This window comes from Taudactylus pleione, unplaced genomic scaffold (assembly GCF_031769625.1).
Source record: "Taudactylus pleione unplaced genomic scaffold, aTauple2 ptg000066l, whole genome shotgun sequence".
Lineage (NCBI taxonomy): Eukaryota > Metazoa > Chordata > Amphibia > Anura > Myobatrachidae > Taudactylus > Taudactylus pleione.
Window position 1 is genome coordinate 20,517,822 of NW_028284468.1, and position 27,822 is coordinate 20,545,643.

Sequence of the window (27,822 nt, forward strand, 5' to 3'; positions counted from 1 at the left end):
TACCTGTTATTTCTCTAGCACAGCCTCTAAAATGACAGGAGCTGATTGGTTGGTACTTTATCTCTATTCACTTTATTTCCTCAAAGATTTGATATATCTCCCCCTAAAGCTGCTGAAAAATGTGATAAACAGAAGTAGTGGTTACATCAAAACTAAAAACTCTCATTAAACCTAACATTTTTTATTTACATGACTGCAGTTCTCCTTTACATATTGGCATGATTTATTTTTCTGTAAAAATGTTTTAAATTAAATTATAAAAAAATTTAACAAGCTCCATGAATACAATTAATTGGTAAATGTACAAGCATGTAATGATAGAATTATGAAACACATCTGTTAAAGTATGTGTATATCATGCAACTGATTTGAGGGACTGTATGTGTGATTCCGCTTTACACAGATGAATGTCCAATTAATTAAGGTTTAGAATGATGTATTTGCTCTCTTGTCTTCTTTAATGTTATCTTGGCTCTTCTCATAATTTCGTTCTTTTTTCCCTCTGCAGCAAGATAAAGTATAAGAAAAAAATAGTATTAGGCTTTTGTCAGACAAGCATTCTAAATGCTGCATTTTTTTAACCCTTTGAAATATGGGGATTTAACCACTTAACTGGCATGGTCATACTTTCCCTTCGAGCACAAATCTGTTGATCTCTGTGTGTGCCGAGATCAGCTGTAGCCAGGGACATGCAGTCAGGGGAGGCAGAACCTCCCCTGTCATACTCCCTGTCAGACTGCAGTTTTGACTATAAAAATGATTACAACAATACAAAGGAGATATTTCTAACTTTTAAATATCTTCTTTATGTTATTCTGTTTTTGTAGGCAAAACTCACCAAAATTGCAGTGCTCCCTGGAAATACTGGATAAGGCAGTAAGAGCTCAGCCTCACCTCTGATAGCTCAGACACTACCTGGAGCTGGGGGCTGGGTCACAAAGCAGTCAATAAAACACAGAGAAAAGAGCTAAAGGAGGCATGCCTCACTGTGAGGGGGCATGCCTTGAGCTCTGATGGACACCTCTGACAATCAGGTGACCAGGCCAGGAAGTAATCAGGCATCAGAGTTCAACAGCAGCAGGAGAAAAAGATGCCATGGGATCTGTGTGTGTCTGTGGGGGAAATCTTTTGTGCTAGAAGGGATCTTCTGTGCTAGTGGGAGATATGTGCAAGGGAGATCTGTGCTACAGGGAGTGTGTGTGGAAGGGGGATCTGTGTGAGTGGGGAGATCTGTGTAAGTGGGGCAGGTTCATATAAATGTGTGTGTAAAACTGGCTCTGCTACTAGCCAGTGCCTCCCCATCCATTGACCTCACCGCACGTCCCTGGCTGCAGCAGGGGGGACTGATGATCAGTCACCCAGCAACACAATCTACTGCACAATGCTAAGGAGGGGGGTGGTGCTAGGCCACAGGGGGAGGGGGATTAACAGGGTGGGCATCTTTTGGCTCTAGGGGGCAGGGGGTGTTATACATTGCATTAAAATATTTATTTGGCTGGGGGGGTGGGGATATTTAATTTTTTTTACATATACACAGTGACACATGAGGGGGGACTAAGTCTGGGCTTGAGGGTGGGGGCGGAGGGTGGTGGTTGTTAATGAAGGGGATCTTTTGACACTGGGGGGCTATTTTTGGTGGGGCGTGGGGCGTTATATTACAATGGGGTCCTATTGACGGGGCTGGGGGAGGATGCAAAACATCCCATAATTAAATTTTAAATTAAATCTGACAATTTCTGTGTGATTTTGATGAAAAAATTTGACAGTTAAGTGGTTATATTTGTTTAGGGGAAACTAAAAATTGCTTGGAAACAATAATTGCCTTTCACATAACAGCAGTATTTCCAAGTCATCTCTAAATCCTGGTAGTAGTCGTAGTATTTATTATCATTTACTTATCTCTTGCCAGCATATTCCGTTGCGCTGTACAATTGGGAACAATACAGTGTAAAACAAGACTGGGTAATAACAGACAGACAAAGAGGTAAGAGGGCCCTGCTCCCAAAATTACAATCTATAGATTATGTAGATTTAGATTTCTGAAATTCTGGTGCAGCACTAACACTTCAGTTAACTATTAAATAAATATGTTTGCAATTCCTTGTGTAAATAAAAATCACTATATATTGTTTTAAAAAATAATTGCATTACTTAATCACTTAATAATTAATTTAATATACATAAAATCTGATACAATCTACTCTGGAAAAAAGTTGCATTTACCCATAATAAAAAAAACATATCTAAGTTACTGTGATAGAGAAGTAGGTAAACCTGGTGCTTAAATACTTTACAACCAGAGATTAGTGAGATAAATTGAAATATATACACACCCCAATTTAATGGGTGGCTGCTTAATCCTAATAAGTGTAATGGTGAGTTACACACAAAGGGTTAAGGTGGACAGGAACAGGGTGGAACTGAGTTCCGTCACCGCTAATGGTAGGTGGAGTTACAGTAGTTCCACCTCCACCAAGTCCCTGCACAGAATACCCACAGAGAGCCACTCTCTGCCTAGGGAGGCTCAATTTCAGAGAAACCAGCATATACTGTAGGTAAGGAAAGAATCAAGCACAGGCAATACATAGGGGTTGCAAAAAAAACATTAGGCATCCAAGTGACATAGACTAGTTCGTGGGGACCCCATAAAAAAACTCAGAGGCACTGCAGAAAAATAATACTGATGATATAGAACTTTTTTTTCTTTTTAAGTGATCTAACCTTGTAGTCTCATCTGATGGCAGGAGTGCTAAAAAAAGCATCTAAAATTTATTTCACACTGTCATAACCCCCACCATTCACTTTACCCGTGCCTATACACAATAGTGTGTGTGTAAAGAACAGTTTTCACACTTGTTTTGGCCTGTCAGACTAGCGTTGCGAGGGGGAAGTGGGGGAGTAGATGGCGGGGTAGATGAGTTCCACCACCTCTCCAGGACCACTTTAAGCCCTGGTTACACATACAAAGAAATACAATCCTTTAAAGTGACAAGTGCCTTCAAGTGTTAAAGTGAATGTGCAAAATCTTAAGTGACTAATACAAGATAAATGGTAAAACAATGCCTTAGCTTATTTCTCTTTCTCTTCAGACCATTTATAGGCCCCTTGAAGAAGTCAGATCTAATGACAAAACACGTTGGTGAAACTGCTTTAAAACCTGACTCCATGATATTGGACAGATAATTTTCAATTTTATGCATATTGTACATTTGCTACTTACCATTTGCCTGCTGTTTCTTATTTGTATTTTTTTGTTGTTTTATATTTGTGCATTAACCTTTGAAAAACTTAAGTATCTGGGCATTTTGAAATACATGATAAATTGTCACCCCATATATTGATAAACAAATTGTGTCAGTGGGGATTAAAAAGATTGTGTTTATTGCTAGATACTGTTTTTAAGGAATACGCAACAATGGTATTTTATGTTCTCTGTTTTATTTTCATGATCTTACTTCTCACCATGGGCCTATAAGTGGTCTGAAGAGAAAAAGAAATAAGCTTAGCCATTGTTTTACCATTTATCTTTTATTAGTCACTTATGTACAGGCCCGCCAAGAGCCGCGGCGGACTCGGGTAATGGGGCGTGGCCTAATCGCAGAAGGCGTGGCCACGCCCCCTTCAAGGAAAAAACAAAAACAAAAAAGCTTGCGGCGCTGCGCGCTGAGGAGGGTGGCGCTCTGAGCCCCCTCAGCCCTGCTCAAAGCCAGGGGGGGTGCGATCATTGTGATCGCTCCTCCCCACAGGCATAGGAGTCTGCTGTAGCTGCTGCTCAGCACCCACGAGCAGTCTCTCACTGCAGCTCAGCACACACTGTGTGCTGGGCTGCTATGAGGGAGGGGGTGGCAGCGCCAACCCCGGGCCCCCGCCAGGCCCCTCAGGAAGCCCGGGTAATCTGTACCCACCACCCCCCCTCTCGGCACCCATGCTTATGTATAGCAAGTTTTTGCACATTCACTTTAACACTTGAAGGCACTTGTCACTTTAAAGGATTGTAAGTTATTAATGTACCTAGTTATCTTCGGTATTAAATCACCACATTATTTTGTCTGGGCCCTTGGTGCTTGTTTGACAAATTGCAGACTGCCTTCAGTTGCAATGACTGAGTTGGCCATGTTCATCTATCCCCAGGTCATCTCACATTAATCTTAGAACTAAAATTTAGGAATATCAAATCCTCTTTGGTTTTGGTTTCATATGTGGTTTAGAGTTGCAATATCACTAAAACTCAGAAATGCGAATGACTGAAAATATTAGAAAAACTACACTGTGTATGTACATATAAAGCTTTCACTATGTAGCTTTCAATGGATAAACTGTACTGGAAAGCATAATTACATTTTCTAGTTCTATAAAAAAGATTTGAATGATTATTTTATTTTTAAATGATTTTGTTCCTCTTAGTATGGTTTGCTTTAAGGCAGTTAAACTAACATGTGCAAAGGTTTAGTTCCCCAATCAGATTTATCATATAAAAATTCAGTGCTCATTCTGTAGGAAAAGGTGGGTTGTTTGGGGTATAAGTCCCTTTACTTCCATTACAATGATTATTTGTTATCTACATGTACATACTCTCGTTAACTCTGTAATACCATGTATGACCCTGTAATAAACTAGCTCCAAATAATGGATCTAATAAAAAAAAATAATCTGCATATAATTTATATGTCAGTGATACATACTGTAATAACAGTAACATGTTTGAAGATAGCTTTGGCATGAATCGAATAGACTTAAGTTGCTAAATGATCTTGGGCAGAATTGCAAAATGTTCCTTAATTATTTATTGTTTAAACTATATAGAATGTGCCCTCATGTACAATGTGAACCTGTATTATGATGAAAGAAAGAAGGCTTGCAATTCAAATAAATTAACAAATAAATATATCTAGACGACCGAACCCAATTTGTTTCCTTCTTTTATTGTAAGACTAAAGGTGCCCATCCACTTTCAGACATGAAAACGACTGCACGATTACGACATTGTAATCGTGCAGTCGTTTGCCAGTCTGTGATGAGCCTGCACTGAACGAGCAGTCGTTCAGTGCAGGCTCATCAATCATCTGGAAACATGCCCAACCTGACGTTATCGTCAGGTTGTCCAGCATGTTTGCACGATGATAGATGTCTAAACGACCAGCGGGCACACGCATAGCTGGTCGTTTTAGACATTTTTGCAAACGATTGAACGATCGTTATCGTTCAATCGCTCAACTTGATTGTCTAGTGGATGGGCACCTTAACTGTTCTAGAGACAACTAAAATGTATTTACAAAGCACTGGTAGAAGAAATAGGAACTAGTCTCCTAGCAGTTTTATAAATTATATATGTGTTCGTGTTTATTTACTAAAGTAAGAGTATTGAGAAATGGAGAAGTTGCCCATAGCAACCAATCAGAGTCTACTTATCATTTAACTAACACCTTCTAGAAGATAATAGCTAGAATCTGATTGGTAGCTATGGAAAACATCTCCACTTCTAAAAACTCTCACTTAGTAAATGTACCCTTGATACTCTATATGAAGCAAAAAGACACCTCAAGCTGGCATCGCTGACCTGAGTGCTGTGTCTGGAGATGCAGCACTGTGGCCAGGAAAGAGATGCAGACCCTGACCTTAGCAAGTCTACAAATGGGGCGACACAGTCCCATTTTTTTAAAACAGCGTTGCTGCCGCATCCCCCAAATTGCCACAGCATGTCAATCATGCTGCGGCTTATGAAGCACTGCGAGCAAGCTTAGGACCTGTTCTGCACATGTGCAGTCCTCCTGCCATCAGATTTGTACACAAACCATTGGGTTTGCGTACAAGTCTGAACCAGGCACTGTGCTCCTAAATGTTAGAAATGAAATTGATGACAAATGTATGAGATAAATGACGCATTTGTAGAGTGAGCAAAATGGGAAATCACTCACATGACATGAAATACATAAGAGTAAATAAGTGCGTATCTTATATATGAACAGTTCCTAATACTTATACATCTGTGGACATTCCTAGACGTTACATGAAGCAATTTAACCAACCAGCTTAGTAGTTTATGAGGTGGTTTATGTATCTCCCAATACTCACACTTTCTTTCTTTTCACAGCTGCGTATGGCACATAGACAAGGAAAATTAGCACCAGCACTCCACCTACTACGGCCATAGTAATTACCACCACAAACACTACATCCGCTATAAATTAAAACAAAACATAATATTGTTATATAAAATATGACATTATACTGTACATCTCAGCTATTAAATCAGATTTCAGTGTAAATGCAAACACTTTGCTATAAGAATACTTATCGGTGAGGATATGCTGCAACTAATAAATAATTTAAATACTAATTAAATCAAAAAGCTACACCCACAAAGGAAATACTACAGGTCATCTTCAGTAATGTTATAAAAGACTAGTACTGTACAATACTGCTGTTCCAGCCATCAGACACATAGGGTTTTATTTACACTTCTGTTTGTTTTTGCCCGATTTTTAAAAGGGCTGTGCTTTTACTAGCAAGACACGGCTAGTAAAAGCACTAACTTCAATATCGGGCATAAACATGAACAGAAATGTCGGGTTTTACTTTCACAATCTGACACTTCGTAAATAAATCCCTCCGGGGTTGATTTTGACAGATTTAAAATGGAAAAACATGAATGGGCTTCATCCGTAAGGTTTCAGCGTCAATTGAAATTGAAACCGTTCAAATGATAAATATGCAGATTTTACTGTCTGAAAGCCCATCGATGTTGGTCGATTTTAAATCAAACTAAATCAATCATTAGTAAATTTATGCCATAGGAGGCAATTCAATTAAATGTAAAATTGGTTGTGTGCCATCTCAATGGGATGCTTGTAATATCAGCACACCACATCATTGCTCATTTAAAGTTTCACCCCTATAGATGTAGGCAATAAAATGAGTATTGATGGACTACCATTAGAGTCCGTAATGTGTGCAGCCACGCATCGCATCTCAGCATTGTTGAGATATGTGAAGTGCTACTGTGCAGTCTCCATGATGCTCCTGTGTTGAATAAACCATGCTACTAGTACTGGGCTGTTTGGTGACATTGGATCAGCTGGTGTATACTATTACGCTGCTTATAAAATCGATAAATAGTATACACATATTCAACAGGTTATGGGCCTAGGCACACAAACTCAAAGCACATAAATCTCAGGCACACAAGACCCAAGCACCCACCAACACACAGACACCGTAGACATGTGCAATTACAGAGTGTTTTCAGCGTCGTGTGTCAGTAGAGTGTTAACCAGAGAAGTAGTGCACTGAAACTGCACAACTATTTCAGTGCACAACATGCATATAGGAGCTACATCCATGATGTGATTTATTAAACTAAAAGCTGCTGTGAATTATACCACATGGAATTTGCAATGGAAATGGAACGTTACAATTGAGCCAGGTGATGATCCAAGCCCAGATAATGTATAAAGAGCCATGGGAACAATTGGGGTTAAGCAATACACGTATTCTATCATGTGGCTTAAACAAGCATATTTGGGCAGAAGCAGTGTCCATAGCAGCTCATCTGAAAAGTTGTGCTCCCACAATTTCCTTAAAGATAAAACATCTATTGAAACGTTGTCTGGTATGTAGAAAACCAAGTGTTAAGCATCTCAGAGGTTTTGGGTGTATTGCCCATAAACGCATACCAAATGGAAGAAGACGCAAGCTGGATCCATGTCCATGAAGTGTATAATGCTTGGATACTGCCAAGAAAGTGTCACGACCAGGGGTTCTCGGCATGCCGGCCGGCAGGTATTACCTGTGAGGATGCTATGGCGAGGGGCGTCTGGTGGTGGCGCTGGTATCTGGCGGGGTGCATTGGCTGCGCGTAGTCCTGTGCGGGCATACTGTCACTCTGGTCTGGTTAGGCCTGGTGGTGCTTCCGTTCCGCTCTGGCATGGGCGCCGCCATCTTGCCTCCGGTCATGTGACCTAGTTGCCCTATCCTGGTGTGTCACATGCTCTCTCTGGCCAGTCACAGTCTGGCATTGGGGATTTAAGGGAGTGCAGAGCTTCTTTTCATTGCCAGTGAAACGTGTTTCTCAGTGAGAGCTGAGAGAGAGAGTTCCTGTGTTTTCACCTGTCTGTTGGGATCATTGCCTAGCCTGCTTCTCCCTGCCTGTTCCAGCCCCCTGGATTCTCCTGCCTCCTCCATTGCCTCTCCCTTGCCTGAGTACCTGCGTCAGCTGTTACCCTGCACCCTGCCTCCACTTGCCTTCTCCCTGCAAATTCAATTCAGCTTGCAACTTCACTTCAGCCTGCAAATCATTTCTGCCTTACAAAACCTGGATTACTGGACTACTTTCTGTTATCACTACCTGGCCTTTTTCCCATTGCTTCACTACAGTTCCCCAAGTGCACTTTAGTGCTATATCCGGACTTTTTGTTTTGCCACTCATTAAAAACTCCACGTTTATTTTTAAATCCGCTTCAGTGTCTGCTCCTTTTACCACCCCGGGCCCACAACAAAACTAGAACCTCACAGAAAGTAAAGGGTACACACTCTGGAATCCAAGTACTAGAAAGCTTGATAAGTTAAGAGATGTTATATTCCAAGAACCAGTACTACTTAAAGAAAAGCTGGAGTTGTAAATGCAGAACAAGTTTGTGTCACTGGATATGCTAGCAGCTGGAGACATATCTGAACCAGAGGCTAGCAGCATTGACATTCAACCACAGAAAAAAACACTGGAAAACCACCAAGGAAATACTATGAGAAATTCACAAATATTCTATTCTGTGAACCTCAAGGTATCCATAAAACCAAAGTCAACAAATAACTGGTGTGAGTGGAAATCCAAAATACCCAAAGGGACTTTGAGTGAGTTGAATCTCATAAGCAAGGAAGACATCATCACCATGGAGAATGACAACATGTCATGAGTTTGTGAAGAAAGAAACTGTTAATATGGTTCACATAGTCAGTGAGAGGGATCATACTAATGTCCTTAACAAGAAATGTGGACTATAATTATTTAAAATGTTGATTTATTCCTGCTTGTCTAACACTCAATTTTTTACTAGTTGCTACAACATGCATGAAGGTAATAAAATGTTTGTGTAACATGGAGAATATTGTAGTGAGGGGTGTGTGTTGAGATATATAGAGCGCTACTGCAGTCTCCATGATGCTCCTATAAATAAGGCATCAAATCCTATACAAAGATGGCTGCCCTTTGGCCTTCTGCGCATGCGCGGAGCTATCTTTTCACTGCATTAGAGTGCCACAGTAGGACAAGGACATGTTCCACTTAGTTCCCAAACACCCTGCAATAACCTGAGATACTGCTGTATACCACTATTGTATGCTCCATTATGCAGATACTAAGTGTATGTTACTGAGGGTATGGCTCTACAAACATACTACTGCTCTTATATCAGTAAATAATACACATCACCAAGACTCATGGTACCCCAACAATGCACATTTTCCTGTACACATCTGAGGTGTTAAGGAAAATGTGCAATTTTAGTGTCTGTGAGCTGCCAGCATTCTGACCATTTCTCTGTCATTTTGTGGGCCATCACTTGCTTCTTGCCCACCCATTTCCTAGTAAAATAGGTGGGATGGGGGCTATGATGATGATATTATCAGTAAATCACATCATCTTGGGCCTGCACACTCTGCGTAAGGCAACTATTTGGCATTGTGTCATGTGGGAGAGGGCCATAATGATGTGATTCTCTCTGCCAGCCACCACTCCAGCACCTTTCCCAGAAGAGACAGACAAAGAAGGTAAGTATCCTCCAAGGGCTTTAGCAATAGCACCAGGAAAAACAATCATCACTAAATTGATATTGTGAGTTTGATTATTTAGCAGTGTGTAATACATAATGTAATGTACCAACAAAATAAGTTAGCCGCACAAAGCGTCCCAAACAATATTATTCCTTAAACAGTTACAGACGTCTACACATGGTACACAATTGTGTGCCTGTATACATGCTTGGATACAATGCTGTAAATGATAAGTGTTCTGTAAATGTCCTTGATGAAAGCTAATAATTAGTCTTGGTGTCGTGGAACAAAGGGCAAAAAGAGAAATAAGCAATTAATCCGGCACTAGAATAGACATAAGCCTTTAATAGATGGCATATTCATTATTTGACTAACGCTAGTAATAAATCCTTTGATAGGGTTAACAACTAACAATTTATAAATAATACTGTTCAATAAAATGTAGTTACTTACTCTTTTCATTGTCTGGTTCCCCAGTGTTACTTGCAATAAAATCTTGAGTAAATGTGAGAGAGCCATCGTTGATCTCAGGAATGACACCCAAGAGTTTACACATGAGCGGGTATATGTTTATGCTATCAAACGGTTCAGCAATATAATTACTTCTAAAATCTGGCCCAAAGGCTCGAAATATCACCTTCATGTCCATTTCATTATTGTCAAAACCATGATCTCCCTTATTAACGTAAATAATGAATCTCTGCAAAAAAAGAAAGAATTGTGTAAAGTATGCAATCACAGAAAAGTGTGTATGATAAGTGCAATGTGCACTGTGGCAGAGGTAAAACAGAGCAAGCATGTTCTTCCAGCACATTTACAATGTACAAAAGTGCAAACTCTGATTGGCTATAGTATTAAAGATGTTTTGAAGCATCACACACCTATTCTTGCAAGAAGGCACCCAGTTTTACAGGTGATAGCATGTAAATTTTCATGTTCAAATGATGGCGTCTGTACTGATACAAAACGCAGCGGAGTGCCAATTTAGGCTTTTTACAAAATATAATTCTTCGCTTGCCCAGATATTTTGTGGTTCAAAAATTACCTTACTCAAAATTCCTTTTATACTGTACACAGTTGGCCTGATTCAGAGATGCTTGCATACATCTCCGATATTCTAGGGTCTGCGCATGCGCAAGACCCTTTCTATGCATGTGCAGAACAGGTCTTGCGATCTCGCTTAAAGATCACCCAAGCCGTAGCATGGTTGACATGCTGCAGCATTTGGGGGGCATGCTTGGACAACTTCCCCGGAAATGGGGGCGTGCCACCCCCGTACACCTGGGAAGGACAAGGCCAGGGTCTGTGTTGGTGGACGAAGATTTCCTGGCCTTGCAAACTGCCAGGAACCGGTCAGACTTTATAAGTCTCAGCTTAGACAGCCTGGCCTAAGGGAACAAACATTTTGGGTGATCCGAGTCAGCGTCTCTGGACGCTGCACTCGGATCGCAGATGCATGGTGTCTGTTTCCTACAGACACCGCCTGCTGCATTTGAGTTGGAAGGTATTGCAGTCCATCCATCTCAGAATCAGGCCCAGTGTTTCTTATGGTGATAATATGATCATTTTAAGTCCCATTTACAGTACATAGATATTATTGTTAGATTAGATTTAATATTTGTAGACATATATTGATTTCACACCTTTATGTATAAATAATACAGGTGTTTATTTTTGTAGAAATAGTAGTGTGCATTACAAAAGGAAGGCTTGAAATGAAAATAGGTGCAAAGTGGTGAACATTGATTTCTCCTCTGAGCTTATTTAAAATGAAAAAGTGTACTATAGTTACAACCTCTCCCTAAAGGTAACTTCAGCTTCCCATATGTAAATGTATATAGATTATCTTCTACACCAAAATCTGATCAGATCAGATCCTGCAGGAGACACTGCATTGTCCTGTATCTGTGATCATTGGGAGACAGGTAACATGGGCTCTCTGTAGATCTCATGCCTCCTGATATTGGAGGATTATAATGCAGTCCCGCTATCAGGATAGGCGCCCTGATTTGCAGGGGGTTGGGAGGGATTGCACTGACCATTAGGTGATCAGACTAAACCAGTGGATCTACTGAAATTGTAATTGAAAAGCTACATTTAGAGTAGAATCCGTTTAGTCCAACCTCTAATTTGCTTTCTAGTGTATGTTATCATAGAGTAATACTTATTGCTGATCTAGAGCATTGGATACAATTTATAAAAGAAATAAGTTTATCAACTTGGACAACTGGCCTTCACCTTCAGCTGACAGACAGGGGCCCCAAGGTGGGGGGGAGCTGGTACTAATTACTCAGGCCCAGGCTTGATGGAGTCCAACGCCACCACCCTCCCTTTCCCCTGTCAGCAGCCCAGCACATGCTGCTAAAATATAGTGCTAGACAGGCACAAATCTCCAGCAAAGCAGTGCTTTACTGCCTGGTGGCCTAACTCATTCCAGACATGCCTGTTGCTTAGGGTGTAGAGCAAAGAATCCAATGCACACCTGTAAACCCATTGACAATCCTACATACACAATTCTTTCAATTACATACAAAACTAAATTTGTTTGTGTCAGATTTCCCTCTCCATTAGCTACTGTACTTGCATTTACAGTGAATGGTCAGTTTATTCTATGTAGACATCCAGCCTATCATAGCTGTAAAAGCCACTATCATAGCTGTAAAAACTTTCTATAAATATTTGGTCTAGTCCAAGCCCCAGAAAGTCCCTATAGACACACTTAGCAGACCTCATTGTGAGACATCTGCAGGGTAAAACAAAATATTCTGTTTAGGTAGACTACAGTATGAAAGCAATGTATATGTTACCTGTTCATATTTCTCATGCTCCACAAACGTGCAACAGTAGAGGTTATATTTAGCTCTCAGGTGCATGTAAGAACAGAGGGCCTGATTCAGACCCACTCGCTAGATGCGGCCGCCCCAGCTTATGGAAATTTAGCTAAGTGACGTCAGGGCAGGCGATCGCACGGCAAGGCATAAGCACGCCCTCTATGTCTTGTGATCACTTTGTGTTTATAGACTCCCACCAGCCTGTCTTTAGCCGCCCACTAGCGTACGTTATCTCCAGGAAGTATATACAACCATCATAGATCGGGTTCCATCGAATCTGACTGCAGCGCTTGCAGTTGACTATAATCTACCGCAAGCACTGCGAGCATTTCAGTGTATTATTCATCCAGGTGACGTGCAGTGTGACGCTGCCTGTTAATTATACACGCCCCAGAAATGGCGTGAAAACACTCTGGCACGCATGCGTCTGCAACTCCACTCCCACGTTACTACTGGCCTGTCCCTGTTACCACACACAAATGGCCTCTCCTGTCACTCATTCTTTGCACAGCGAGCAAGCACATTCCGATCGCTTGTACTAGTTTGCGCACGCGCACTGCGAACTACACGCATTAGCGAACATCATCTGCAACGAGCGGCCACTTGCTAGCGAGCGGGTCTGAATCAGGCCCAGAATCTTTGCCACCCTATACCCTGTCTATCAATTGCCCACATCCCCTTCCTCCATTATAGGCAGCACCAAAAAATGTCCTAAATTGTTAAAACATACTGTTTATTAGGTATACATTAACAAGGATAGATAGGAACATCACCTCTAATGTCAATAAACTCCACATAACCATAAATATAAAAACAGTTTTGGAATTATACACGATAATAATTGTCTAACCATACAGACAAAACCAAAATATAAAATATAGATATTAGAAAGTGAAAAGAAAAGAAACTTTTCTTTTTTGGTGTAGCATATTGTTTATGAGCTATTAGGTAGCACCACTGTATATATACTGTGTACAGTACATATATATATATATAAATATATATATATATAGAAATAAAGAACTGGTGGCACTCAGGAGACTTTTGTAGGAATAGTGCAAAACTTTGTGCTTTTAATCTACGTTTCGGGACTTTAAAATCCCTTCTTCAGGATACACAACATAACAAAACAGTGCAAATACAGTGTATAAATAATAACACTCACCCTTTCAGATGCCCTGCTCACTCTGCATCGCAGTCCGGGCTGCGATGCAGAGTAAGCAGGGCATCTGAAAGGGTGAGTGTTATTATTTATACACTGTATTTGCACTGTTTTGTTATGTTGTGTATCCTGAAGAAGGGATTTTAAAGTCCCGAAACGTAGATTAAAAGCACAAAGTTTTGCACTATTTCTACAAAAGTCTCCTGAGTGCCGCCAGTTCTTTATTTCTATATTGTGGGGGATTCGTAACCCCAGTGGAGGGCACCAGGAGCAAGCTGTCTGCGGATATTGGAGGGGAGTGCCGGGCTGAATTTGGACTTATATATATATATATATATATATATATATATATGTACTATTTCTGAATAGGATATTTCCAGATTTTGGTGTAGGATCCTCTTTATCTTTTACATTATGTGCAGATAATTAATTTTATTATACTTCTATGATTTTTCTCTCTAAGTTTTGATAAATACACAGTGATCCAAATACCATCACTAAACAAGTGTGAAGAGACATTCAGAGTTTCTCTATTGTTGCTGTCAGAAAATGTATTGTTGATGCAATCATTCAGAGCCTAGCCAAATTATTGCCGAAGGCAAGATTTTGGGTGGTGCCCCCCTAACCGTGGGATCCTAAACAGGGGTGTGGCATCATGGAATGGGCCCTCATCCAGCACAGCACCTCCTTATCCCAGCACAGCACGGTATCAGTGCCCACCATCACCCACCACCCCTTTCCCATCAGTGAGCACCACAGCACCCCGGCCCTCTCTGGGAGGGTCCAAACATACTTGACTTGAGCGCAGCCTGCAGAGCTGTCCGACTCAAGGTACAGCAAGCCGCAGATGGCGGACCCGGGTTTCCCGTATCAGGCTGGCAGGCAGCAGCTGTGTGTGATGATTGCTGGAGGCGGAGCCCAGAGCCATAAGGTGTGACTCACTACTCTGAGCTCCGGAAAGGCCTATGGTGCAGCAGCACTCCCGTGACCATTATTTAAAGGCCTTTATGAGTCTCTGCCCATGCGCAGAAGCTCAGTCTGATTGTATGACGGCTCAGAGTGGGCTCGGGGCTAACCATTCAAATGCCCTAGGCATTCGCTTAGTTTGTCTTAGTTAGGGCTCTGCAATTATTGGATGTACATTATTAGCCTGTCACTCCTATTTATGTATGCTGTTTTAAAGTAAACATTCCAAAGCAGTATACAGCATGGCTCTATTTTGCAATACCTTTGGATTTCCCACACTGATAGTTCATCATTTCTATTGGAAAAATTATTGTTCTTTTTATTGAGAACATTGATTAGATCATAATTAAAGTGCATATTGATTTAATTTTCTTCTACTCAAATGATCAAATTTGCATAAGAATGAACATACGGGGCCAAATGTAATAGGGTGAGAGTTTCAAAAATATGAGAGTTTAGCAGTAACATCTCACATTGGTCGAGTTCTAACTTCAAAATGGGCAAACATCTGGATGAGAGTTTAAATCGTGAGAGTTTTTGAGTTTAAAAATATGCGAGTATGTATACTTTTGGACTCTATTACATTGGCCGAGTTTAAAAAGTGTGAGAGTTTACTGCTAAACTCACATTTTCTATACTCTCACCCTATTACATTTGGCCCTTGTGTAAATGTTCTTTGTTAGATTTTTTTTATATTGCTTGTTATTATTATGTATAAACACATTTTTTTGGGTAGTGTTTCTGTCTGCAGTTCTGTCTCATTTATGTTTATGTGGTGAGTTATACAGTATCTGATGTTAAGTAAAATATACACAGCCATATCTAATACACAGCCGTCTCTGATTTAAGGTCAGCAAATTACTGCCACTGGCTCTGCTTCCCTGTCCAGCAGTGACTTTTATAGAAGAGGGTGGGTTGCTCTGTTGCAGGAATGAATTGACTGCATTTGTTCTTCTGCTGCTTACTGTCTGCATGTTTCAGTAACTTGCATAAGGTTATTGGAAGAAATGAGGGTAATGCCCATAACAGATGGTTACGGAAGTGATGGGGTGACCAGTGGGCCACCCTAAAGTATTCTTACTGTACATTGAGCCTGGATGTATGCATAAAAAAATGAATTTCATTGTAAAAGTTCTACATGCACAAGAATAAATGGCACTCTATTATACTTACTCCATTTACACTGTAGCCAAGATCTCCATAAAGCAGAATTGGTAATATCCTTTCGTGTTTGGAATAATGGAGGCGTTCAGGAAATTCATCTTTCTTGTACACATTTAAATGAGGATGTGCACCTTTAAGCTTTTGATATACTTCTTCTTCCTTTCCTTCTTTTGGTACAATCATTCCAAACCCCCCATAGTCCAATATGTCAAACTTAACCAGCTCTGTAAAATTTATATAATTGGCCACCTTAATCTCCTCTACAGAGTGTAAATCCTTTTTCTTAACTGTGGTCATACCATGATCAGATGTAATGATTACATTTAATTTATCTTTTAGATTATTTCTTTTTATTGCATCCAAGAGATATCCAATGGTTCTATCTATTTGCCTAATTATAGTTTTTCTCTGTTCAGTCTCTGGACCAATGAGGTGTCCTGTTTTATCAGGCTCTCCATAGTAAAGGGTTACAAAGTCCAAATCCTCTTCATTTAACCATTTCATGACTATATCAATGTTATCTCTCCACTCCTGCTCATCATTGTCAGGGTGATCAGGTCTCTCTGCCAGAGCTCTGTACACTACTTTCCCACTGTAGTTAGCATTTCCTCCTGGGTAGTGTAAAGAACCAGCCTTCAAACCCTAGAAAGACAAAGAAGCCAATAAAATACAGGGAAACCAAATCTATCTCTCTCTCTATATAAAAATTAAGTAGTTATTGAAATTGATAGACAATATTAATTATTTGGGTCTTCATTTCTAATACTTTCTGGGCCTCATTGAGAGTTAGAAACAAGTTCAGCTCAAATGGTGCAAATTTCCCATATTGCAATACAAAGGACACCATATATTGCATGCCAAAAAAAAAGAATATATATATATATATATATATATATTTAAAATGCAATAAACATACTGCTTGTAGTACAAGAATACATTAAACTGCCATTTAGTGTAGAGGTACATTAAGATGTCCCCCTGTCCAAACTAAGCCTGTTTGCGCATTTTAAATTTGACAGTAAATTAGCACAACTTGGTCCAAACATCTGTAATTATGTTTCTAGGGAAAAAGCTAAATGCAAGGACTATGAACCTATTGTACAGATTTATTATTATTATCATCACCTTCATTTCCATAATTTAGAAAATACATAATACCCATTAACAGTCATTTTTTTCATGGGTCAGTTTGAACATGATGTAAAGGGGCAAAACATACTGCTTTAGGATTAGGAACATAGCCTGGATGGAATAAGTGGGGCTTCAAGTGTGACAAGATTCAAATCAGTAATGTTAGGAGGTAAGAGTATGTATATGTCTTGGGCTCCCTAGGTGCCTGCCAGGGTATCCTACTTTTTATCCTGAGTGTAATGCAACAGGTTAAGATCCCTGGGAGTGTGTGTTGGGCTTATACATCAAAGCTCATTGCCACACTCACTGCCTTACTAATATGGAGGAACAGCAATCAGCAGATTCATAAGCTACTGGCTGCTGCCCCTCTATGTCAGTGGATGGCACTCAGTTTGGGGGTTCCACTTGGTGAGTAAAAACATTGAATGTGCCCCTTAAACCCTGGTGTCCCAAGCAAATGCCTCTTTGCCTAGAGGTAGCGCCAGCCCAGAGTAAGAAACATATTAGAGAGCTACAGTACACTTTACAGTTGGGACTAAAAGTAAAAATTGTGACAAACCAGTGTAACACTCCTTTGAGTGAACTTCATCAATAGGATAGAGGTTTATATATTGTTGAGATGTGTGAATCGTATCTGATATTCTCTTTCTCCCTTTGTTTTGTTGGCACAGAACTCTCATTCAAGTCTTGTTTTGAAGGTTACTGCTTGTGATAAGTACTAGATATTGACTTGAGCAATCTGTTGCCCAACTCGATACACAATTTGATATATATACATAACACAACACATCAAGTGTAAAATAAAGTCTTTTATCTTGGGTTACATTATTATTGGTGAATAGCTGGTGAAATTTGTAATAATTATTACCTTTTACATTTTATTTATCGAGGGTAAAATGTTGCAAATAGAATACAAATAGAATACAATCTTCTATCACCCATTTACACCATTCATCCAAATAACAAAAGATTTAAAAAATTAGGTCTTCATAATTAGATTTATATCCAAAATGAAATTAGAATAGCATCGGTGTTAAAGGAGTAATACATTAAAACACATTATATAACAGTACAATAAACTAAATTGGTTAGTACTACAGTATTAACATAGAGCAGATATAGTTCCAAACATTGGCAAAAATAATATTCGGACCTTGCAAAAAATGTTGAATTCAACTATGCGCGCTTCCGATACCCAAGGTATCCAATTAAAAAAGCTCACCTGTTCCAGATGTTCCTTTCTCTGCTGTGCCCGGCTGCCAGATGTGCCACACTCCAGGCTGGCTGCTGCACCCCCATCAAACAAGCTGAAGCCACCCAGACTGAGGTAAGTGACTGCACACTGACAGGGGGTCACAAAGGAGTCACACTCACTGACAAGGGGGTCACACACACTGACAGGGGGTCACACACACAGATGGGGTGACAGGGGTCTCAGACACACTGATCTCACACACACAAATCTCACTGTGCATTGTGGAAGACATCGGAGGAAGACTGAGCCACTTCAGTATGTCGGAGATGTCCCTTCGGATGACAGCACTGTCGGGAGGTAAGTAATTATTGGACTAATTAAGCTAATTGGAAACCTCCAATTGATTAATTGGTCATTAGGGCTTCAAAAGCAAGTCCATACAATTTATCCTAAAAATAAAAATTTTTGGAAAAATTTGACTCCGAAGCTGTGAGAAAATATTATGTATTTTGGGGTTATTTCCCCTTCAAGATACGTCCTTGCTTATCTTTGCCACTGATGTGCAAATATGCACAGGCATCGTGGCATGCAATTTGCTGCGCACACGTACGCCACAGCATTCGCACCATGCAATCCCATGGATTGCATGAGCAAACAAGATGCACACACCCATTCGCAGGAGCACGACTCACGGCCTTCATGACACATCTGTAACTTTCGGCATAGTTTAGAGCAGTGGTTCCCAATTTTCTTGAATAATGGAACCCCAGAGTATCAGCATTTTTTTTCATATCACCCCTAAGCCAAAAGTTTCTTATTGAGAAATTCAGAAAAACTTATTTAATTAAGTAAGTTGTGCTTACCTGTCATCCTGAGGGTCACTTATGTGGTGGGGGACAGGGCTGTGTTTCTATTTATCCACATTTTATGATTGGCAGCCACCACCACTGATTTTGCCTATCACATTGACCATAAATAATTTGATATGGTCCTGGACCTCCAACCTGTGGCACCTCTGCAATTGTCCTGTGGCACCCCAGGGTGGAAACCACTGGTTTAGAGTAATCACTCTTACTTTTAGCATAGGTAAGTAAAGTAAGTGCAATTTACACCTTAAATACAATGTACAAGTGGAAACAGCTGCAGATACATCTGTCAAGAGGTGTATTGTATACTTTTGGACCTAAAAACATGTGCTACAGGCATCAGGTCTGCACTGGCGGCAGCTATTTCAAGTATCAAGGGCCACAGGCACAGTTTTTTGGCACTTTTTTAACAGCAGAAGCTCTTGGAGTTCAAACACCATGACAGCAGGTTCACTTACACATTGTGCAACTAGGTAGCTCTGTAAAGCTGTGCTCATATAAGGGACTGGGGAAAAGGGAATACTTCTGCACCAGTAGCTAACATTTATGATTAATTAACCCCAATTTTGTAATCATAGATTATAATACATCTCATTTAGATATGGGGATGCTGCCAAAGGCAATAAGTAGACCTACGTACTCTGTAAGCCCGAAGGATGACATGTAAACATGAGGGACATTAAACCACAAGTGTTTTGAGTGTTGCCAGTTTAATAACGTGTTGGATATTGCCCCTTTAAGTTTAGCTGGTCTTATGCAGCCAATGAATGTTTCATGGGGAGTGGTCTAAGAGTATTTAATGGAGTGATGTATGTAAATCTGCCTCATTGTTCCAGTTTTTCAGGACAGAGAAGTACATGCAGCTGTAATTCTCATATTTGCAGCTTCCTTACTTTATCTTTCATTCTTACTGCTCCTCTGCTCCCCCCCCCTTTTTCTCTTTCCTTCATCTTCATTCACTCCCCATTTTTTTCCTTTCTCTTCCTTTCTTACTTTAACCTGCTCTCCCCCCCCCCTTTTTGTTTTATAATCTTGCTGCTGAGCATGTCCCTTCCTGTTCATGTGCTTCCCCCCCCCCCGCCTGGTTGGCAAGCTATATGCACCCTGGGAGCCTGATCCCTTTGGCAGCAGGCCCCCAGTGCTGTTCCATGCCACGGCCGCTGCATGCTGGTGTGTGTTAGGCCTTGGGTGGCGGCCGCACATGCGCAGCTGGGCAGAGCGGCGGCTGTTAACATGGCCGTCGTCCCTGCCCTGCATTTACTTGACAGCGGGCAGCGCTAGGCGCGACCCCGTCCCTGTAGCCTCATGGGTTTCCCGGAGCTGCTGCCATAACCCCTGCTCTGGCTCTATGCAGTCAGGCGGAGCCGTAGCTGGGCATGTGTCCGCCGGCTCCATCTGTGTAGTGAGTGATAAGCGACGGGCAGTGGCAGCTGCCACCGCTAATCACACTGCTGATGAGTCTGGCTGCGGGAAAGTCCCACGCCCGCGAACGTGGACCATGCTGGGGGCATGGCTTTGCCACGAGTCATGGCCAACATTTTAGGTAATAGAGGGGGCGTAGCTATTCGTCCCAGATGCTGTGATCGTCCACTCGAGTGACCCAAACTGCCCCATTAGTGCCCTCTAATGTAAGAGGCTGTGCTGCTAGTCTGTCACAGGTGATGGGGGCTCCAGTGTCTGTCGAGCTCTGCCCCTCTGTCCTAAAGAGACCTGGGGTCAGGTGGCATGTCTAGTTCACCATTTTCGATCAGGGTTTAGGTTCAGCTAACTAGCACTGCAGTACCTATTGACCTTTTAAAATATGTCGGCCAGTAGTACAAATTGATAAGCCAGTAATGAATATTGTGGCGAGCCGACTAGGAGATCCGTAAAACATGCACTGTTAAGGTGCACTGATATAGACCATCTATAGGTTCAATTATTAATACTGATCAGTGATTACACTATCCGGTACATAAGGAGGCCAATCCATACATCTATGTCCATGGCAGTGCGTGGTTCTTTTTTCTATCCTTCCCCAGATTGTCCAACTTGCTGAAATAATCTGGAATGTAGTCCACATATGACATACAAATATTCAGTCACACAGGATGGCCCTACTTATACATATAATTGCTTCATTCTGTACATTCGTATGATGTCTGTTATAGATGGTTTTTAAGTGCTGATTATGCCCTCTTAATGGTAACATGTTAAAATCAAGCCCTCTCCCTCCGTCGTGCGCATGCGCAGTGCAGACCATCGACCCACTTGCGAGCGGACAACCGCTCGCGAGTGGGTCTGAATGAGGGCCTAACTGTGATCCCTTTGAATCATTGATATCAGTTGATAGAGGAGGTTGTATTAATTATTCTGGGAATTTAATTTACATTGACAGAATACATGTGCTACAGTAAAATTCAACAGGGTACACAGCTTATTACTGCAATTACTGCCCCAAGCAGCTTTCGCTGTAGTGGGAACACCTATGGGAAGCTCCATTCTCAGCTATGCTCCTACTTCGCAAATATACATTGCACTTATATTATGTGAGTGCTACTATGCATGTTCTGTCTATCACCATTATTATTAATCCAGGTCTCCTAATAATTAAATAATAAAGTACAATACATAAATATCCGGAACTTCCTTGTGTTATAGTGCAAACTAACCAAAAAAAGTAAAAATAAATAAATAACAGGCGGCCGTTATACTATGTAGCGCCCCATGAATTCTGTTACTCTGTATGGCACCCTCTGTCCATTTCATTCTCCACTGGAACCACCCTCGCTACTCCCCTGGTTTTGTTACACTGTCTCCCGTGGCTGTGACGCCCCCCCCCTCTCTTACCCAGCTGCTGCTATTGCTTCCCTCTATACGCGGCCATCTCAGGCCAGCGTTTTTGACCCCTTTGCTAGCATCCCAGTCTTCCATGCCTGGGCCATCAATTGATCAGTCAGGCTGGCTAGCGCTTGCTGCGCTGGGGGGCATGGGTGAGGAGGTCTATTGCGCCTACATTAATTGGCAGGTGGATTTTTCAATATATTTGCAGTGTGAAACCCTGAAACCCGCCCTCAGGAACTTTGGAGCGTCACCCTAAAAAGGCTTGCTTCCGTGCCGATCCGGGTACCGCCCCCAGCCGTCCAGCTGACGACGGCAGATCTCCTTAAGTCGGCATCCCCTATACACCTCGGTCATATGTGGCGCTGGCTACAGCTATATCCCCATAGGGATGTGGCTGAGTACTCCTGCAGTAACACTCAGCTCCAATTTTACTGACGCTGCTGTCGTGACTGTATTTTTGAGCCTACCTCAACGGTTCGTGGTGTGCTTTACCTTGGCCGTTGATGTGGGTTGCGTAGGGGTTCACTGAGAACATGCTGTTGCTTGAGCTGTCCCCCATAGTGGTTGCTCTAGAACTCGGGGGACCGCTTGGGTAATGTGAGTATGATTTTGTTGTGACACCCTGGGCGCGTTGCATGCGCTTGACCTCAGAGTTCGTCCTCTCTTCCGGTTGTTCGTTTGCTAGGATGAATTGTTCTGTGTTGCCTGCTGCTTAATGTCCATTTGTTGTCAGACATGTGCCTGATACACAGATTGGGATTGCGGATGCACTGTCCCCAAGACTTTGCACTGTTAGCAGGTGGGTTGGCTGGAATGGGAGCGTTATATCTGGTTTTGGTGGCTCGGGCACTTAAAAACTTGCAGAGAGTCATGCTTTCATTTATTTGGGATCTGTATTCGCCAGGGCGCTTGCTCGCTGTGTTACAGCATATTTTAGCAGTCATGTCTATTTTCTTTGCATTGTATGATGGGCCCGGCCCCTGCAGGTCCTTCATAATTTCAAGGGCCTGCGGGGGTTGGTCCAGGTCGACCCCTAAAAGCAATTAACTGCAGGTGTCTCATTGATATGTCCATGTTGCTTTACTTGCTTGCTGCGGTCCCTTCAGTTTGTTTTGATTTTTGGCTTTGAATGCTTGCTGTTTCAATTATGTTTTTGCCTTGATGCTTCATGTGGCGTTTTTTGGGTCTGCAAATTAGTTGCCCCCCCTTTAAAAGGGCTGACCCACCACTCACTATTTGGAACGTAATTTGTATGCCTGGAAGCAATGCTAGGCCTTATACAGCGCTCCAGTGCAGACCAGGCTGGTAGAAGGCGCTGGCTTCATTGCAACCATATCCCATTCCTGCAGTATGTCCGGTGGTGCTGGCGGACTCCTTTGAGCAGATGCATGGTGATGGAATTGGGCATGGTTGATGCACGAGGATTTCTCTCGGTTACGAATATCAGTTTTGTCATGTTTTTGCAGCGTTGTTTGGCTTTTTCAGAGCTCGAGCCAGGCTAGTTCTGTACTCACTCATTTAGAATAGGAGCTGCTTCATCTGCGGCTTCTGCTGGCTTATCCGACAGGGATATCCAATCCCTTGGTCGGTGGCGTTCTGCTGAGTTCCAACGTTATATTCATCCAGGTTTAGCTATTTTGCTCCAACGTAGCTCACCGGAGGCCTAACCACTCGCCTACCTACTGCGTGAGTCTATGAGGAATTTTTTATTTTCCCCCGGGGGCCCAATTGGCTTCTGAATTATATGATATGGCGTGATGGTTAGTTTACTTCGGGTTTTTTTTAAGTTTTTTGCCTCAAGTCTGGTTAGCTACGTTCTTCCCCTTCCCCTTCCCCCCTCTTTGTTACGTTTCTATGTCTTGTTGTTATGGTGTGTCTGTGGTTCAACTGCTTGGTTTGTGCTTTTTCTTTCTGTATTATAGGTGCTACATCTGTGTGTGAATGAACATATCTACTTATGTTGTGATATGTGGACATATATGTACTCCATTTAACGCAGTGCTATAATTAATGTTTGAATAAAACTGACAGAGTGGCATTTGGTTTACATAAATTTTATTGCAATAGGTTAAATAAATAATATATAGATATGTAGGATACTACCATATATGTAAGAATATATTAAAAACACCTGTATTGGTAGCGAGAATGTATTTTTAATTACAGTTTTCTTACCTATATAACACTTTAATTTCTTTCTTTTAATATTTCATGGACTATATCATGATATACATATTTTAAAGAATAATAACAGTTATATTTTAATTGTGTGCATCCATTGCAGACAACTCTTTCCCTCTCTACCCATATTGGGAATGATTTAGGTCAGTGAACTACATTGGATTGGCGCTCTATTGTCATTAGATCCATTTGATAGCAGAAGCTCTGCCTTCCTGTCAGTGTTGTGGTCTTTCATTGTCCACAGGAGTGTTTGGTGGTGTTGCTAGGAGGAAGGTAAATACTGCAGTGGTGAGATACATGTTGGAGAATGGTGGTGGTGTAGTGGAGCAGGTGTTTATTCAGTTCCGCGATGTACATTTGTTTCATGGAGATGGTGTTCCTTTTTAGTCCTGCAGGATTGACTAATTTTTCTGCTGGTTTAGGTGTTTCTTGTTACAGGGTTGAGTTATGGTGGCAGCGCATCGGTTTAGGCCTCGCTTGGCGGAAAAGAACGACACTTGGAGTTACTTTATGTTAATAGTTAGGCTTAGTGGGTGCGCTCTCATTAAAGTAGAGTAAGGCGACAGCCAATTGTCTTGGACAGGAAATGGCTCTACCACCTGGACCGGTGGTTGAAGGTAAAGGAGAGTTGATCACCAATGCTTGGCTTGCATGTGTGTTTGTTTGAGCTGTTTGGTTATTATTGTCATGTGTGTTCTTTTTGTGCCGTCACCATTATTAGTATTAACTTATAGTCTAAAATTTAATGACTTGTCTAAAATAAATTTGACAAAATATTTAAATGCCAACACTGTTGTCTGTGTCTTTATTTTTAGAAGTTAAGTTACATTTTATTTAAGAAGGTTGTTATATGGTAACACGATAATACATGATAGTGAGTTTAGTAAGCCCGAAGGATGACATGTAAACATGAGGGACATTAAACCACAAGTGTTTAATAATGTGTTGGATATTGCCCCTTTAAGTTTAGCTGGTCTTATGCAGCCAATGAATGTTTCATGGAGAGTGGTCTAAGTATGTAATGGAGTGATGTATGTAAATGTGCCTCTTTGTTCAAGTTTTTCCCACCCTCCCTCCCTCTTTTTGTTTTTCGTTTGTTGAATGTATGATGGTTGGTTTAGTGGCTGCGCTCTCATTAAAGTGGAGTAAGGCGACAGCCAATTTTCCTGGACGGGAAATGGCTCTACCACCTGGACCGGTGGTTGAAAGTAAAAGAGAGTTGATCAACAATGCTTGGCTTGTGTGTGTCTTTGTTTGAGCTGTTTGGTTGGGGGGAAAAGAACGACACTTGGAGTTACTTTATGTTAATAGTTAGGCTTAGCGACTGCGCTCTCATTAAAGTGGAGTAAGGCGACAGCCAATTGTCCTGGACAGGAAATGGCTCTACCACCTGGACCGGTGGTTGAAGGTAAAGGATAGTTGATCACCAATGCTTGGCTTGTGTGTGTGTTTGTTTGAGCTGTTTGGTTATTATTGTCATGTGCGTTCTTTTTGTGCCGTCACCATTATTAGTATTAACTTATAGTCTAAAATTTAATGACTTGTCAAAAATAAATTTGACAAAATATTTAAACGCCAACACTGTTATCTGTGTCTTTATTTTTTGAAGTTAAGTTACATTGTATTTAAGAAGGTTGTTATATGGTAACACGATAATACACGTTAGTGAGTTTAACAGTATACGTAGCTGTGTAAAGCTACAAGTAGATATGTTCTTCATCTGTATGGACTTTGTAGAATCCCCGACCCTTTTTATATACAGTATGGCTTAGTTATTTAATGTCAAAGAACACAGCAATGAAACAACAATGAAGTGGCAAGATGTGTTTGAATTTGCATGCACACCACTTAAAGGTTTTGTCTACACTATACATATGTTATTTACTGTATCTTCTTCTATATGGATTATTATTTCTTCTTCTTCCTTACTTCTTCTTATTATTATTCTTCCTTTCTTCTTATTTTTCACTCACTATTTGTGTGATACCTCTCGATGGTGGGGTATGGTGAGGTGGCTCATGCTGGGAGGCTGTAAAACAGAGAGGCCAGCTGACATTTGAGAGTTGTCAGGTAACTTCCATGGAGTGATGACTGTGCTGGCAGCCAAAGTCAGCAGCTGCTGATCTGGAAGGAGAGCCGAACTGACTTAATCGGAGGAGGGCTAGATGGGCAACTGATTAAAGCCCAGCCTGCTGCTCTTTCAGCTGAGTTAAGAGTGTCCTGCTGAGGTGAACAACAGGAGACAGAGCTGACAAGGTGCTGACTGCAGGGGAGAGAAGCAGTCTAAGGTTAAAGGTTTGGGAGGGTTAATTGACTTTTTTTAAATTAGCCTATTTAAAGACCCATCAGCATCATCTCTATGAGGAAAGCCCCCTTCCATAGAGCAGAACTGAAGCTTATTGATACACTACAACTTAGGGATACCTAAGCACTCTATCCTCAGATTAAGAAGAAAATGGTCCCTATTGTTTATTTACCTCACGTTAAGATTTATGAACACTAATGGCTCCAAGTCAGCATGGAGCCAGATGTGGCAGAGCAATGCTCATATTTTTGAGTGTAGGGACTGAGCAGAAGGGAAGACCGTGACAAGGTTGGTCAGTTTGACAAATTATTGCAATATTTTGAAACTAACATTCCCTGAATTGTAATTTGAAAGTTATTATAGTTTGGAATATAAGTAGGTGAGTGCTGAGTTTGTATGTTTTTTTATTTTATTTAAATAGTGTGGTCACATACCAAATGCACCACAGATGGTTGAGTGCCATGGATAAAAGCCAATTGTTTATATGATTGTTATGTGGTCACACATTCTATGCCACCCCTAATTCCTATATGTAAGTCAAATTATGTCAGTTTATTCCCCGGGTGCTCATTAACTGATATGCTTGGGTGCGGTCCTGTATCTTTAAGCCGGTACCTAAACTCATGGAAGAAGCATCATTTGTATTTTAAATCTGTGTGATAGCTGGAGCCAAATGAAGCAGAGCAATGCTCATATTTTTGAGAGTCAGTGTAGTGACTGACCAGAAGGGGAGGCCGTGACGTGGTTGGTCAGTTTGACAAATTTTTACAATATTTTGGAACTAACATTCCCTGAATGAATTACAGTTTGGAATACAATTAGGTGAGTGCCGAGTTTGTATGTTTTATTTAATATGTATATTTATATACAGTACCAGTCAAAAGTTTGGACACACCTTCTCATTCAATGGTTTTTGTTTATTTAAATTATTTTCAACATAGTAGATTAATAATGAAGACATCAAAACTATGAAATAACACTTATGGAATTATGTTGTAAACAAAAAAAGTTAAACAAATCAAAATAGGTTTTATATTTTAGATTCCTCTAAATAGCCCCATTCTGCTTGGATGACAGCTTTGCACACTCTTAGCATTCTCTCAATCAGCTTCATGAGGTGTCTCCTGGAATGGTTTTCCAACAGTCTTGAAGGAGTTCCCAGAGGTGCTGAGCACTTCTTGGCTGCTTTTCCTTCACTCTGCGGTCCAACTCATCCCAAACCAGCTCAATTGGGTTTAGGTCGGGTGATTGTGGACGCCAGGTCATCTGACGCACCACTCCATCACTTTCCTTCTTGGTCAAGTAGCCCTTACATAGCCTGGAGGTGTGTTTGAGGTCATTGTCTTGTTGAAAAACAAATGATGGACCCAGTATGCGCAAACCAGATGGGATGGCATGGCGCAGCAGAATGCTGTGGTAGCCATGATGGATAA

The 27,822-nt window shown here is 41.2% G+C and overlaps 1 pseudogene; it reads right to left on the bottom strand.

Annotated features, from left to right (window-relative positions):
• Nucleotides 1-426: 426 nt before the first annotated feature.
• The window catches only part of LOC148534521 (ectonucleotide pyrophosphatase/phosphodiesterase family member 7-like), a 55,280-nt pseudogene continuing 27,884 nt past the window's right edge, over nt 427-27,822 (bottom strand).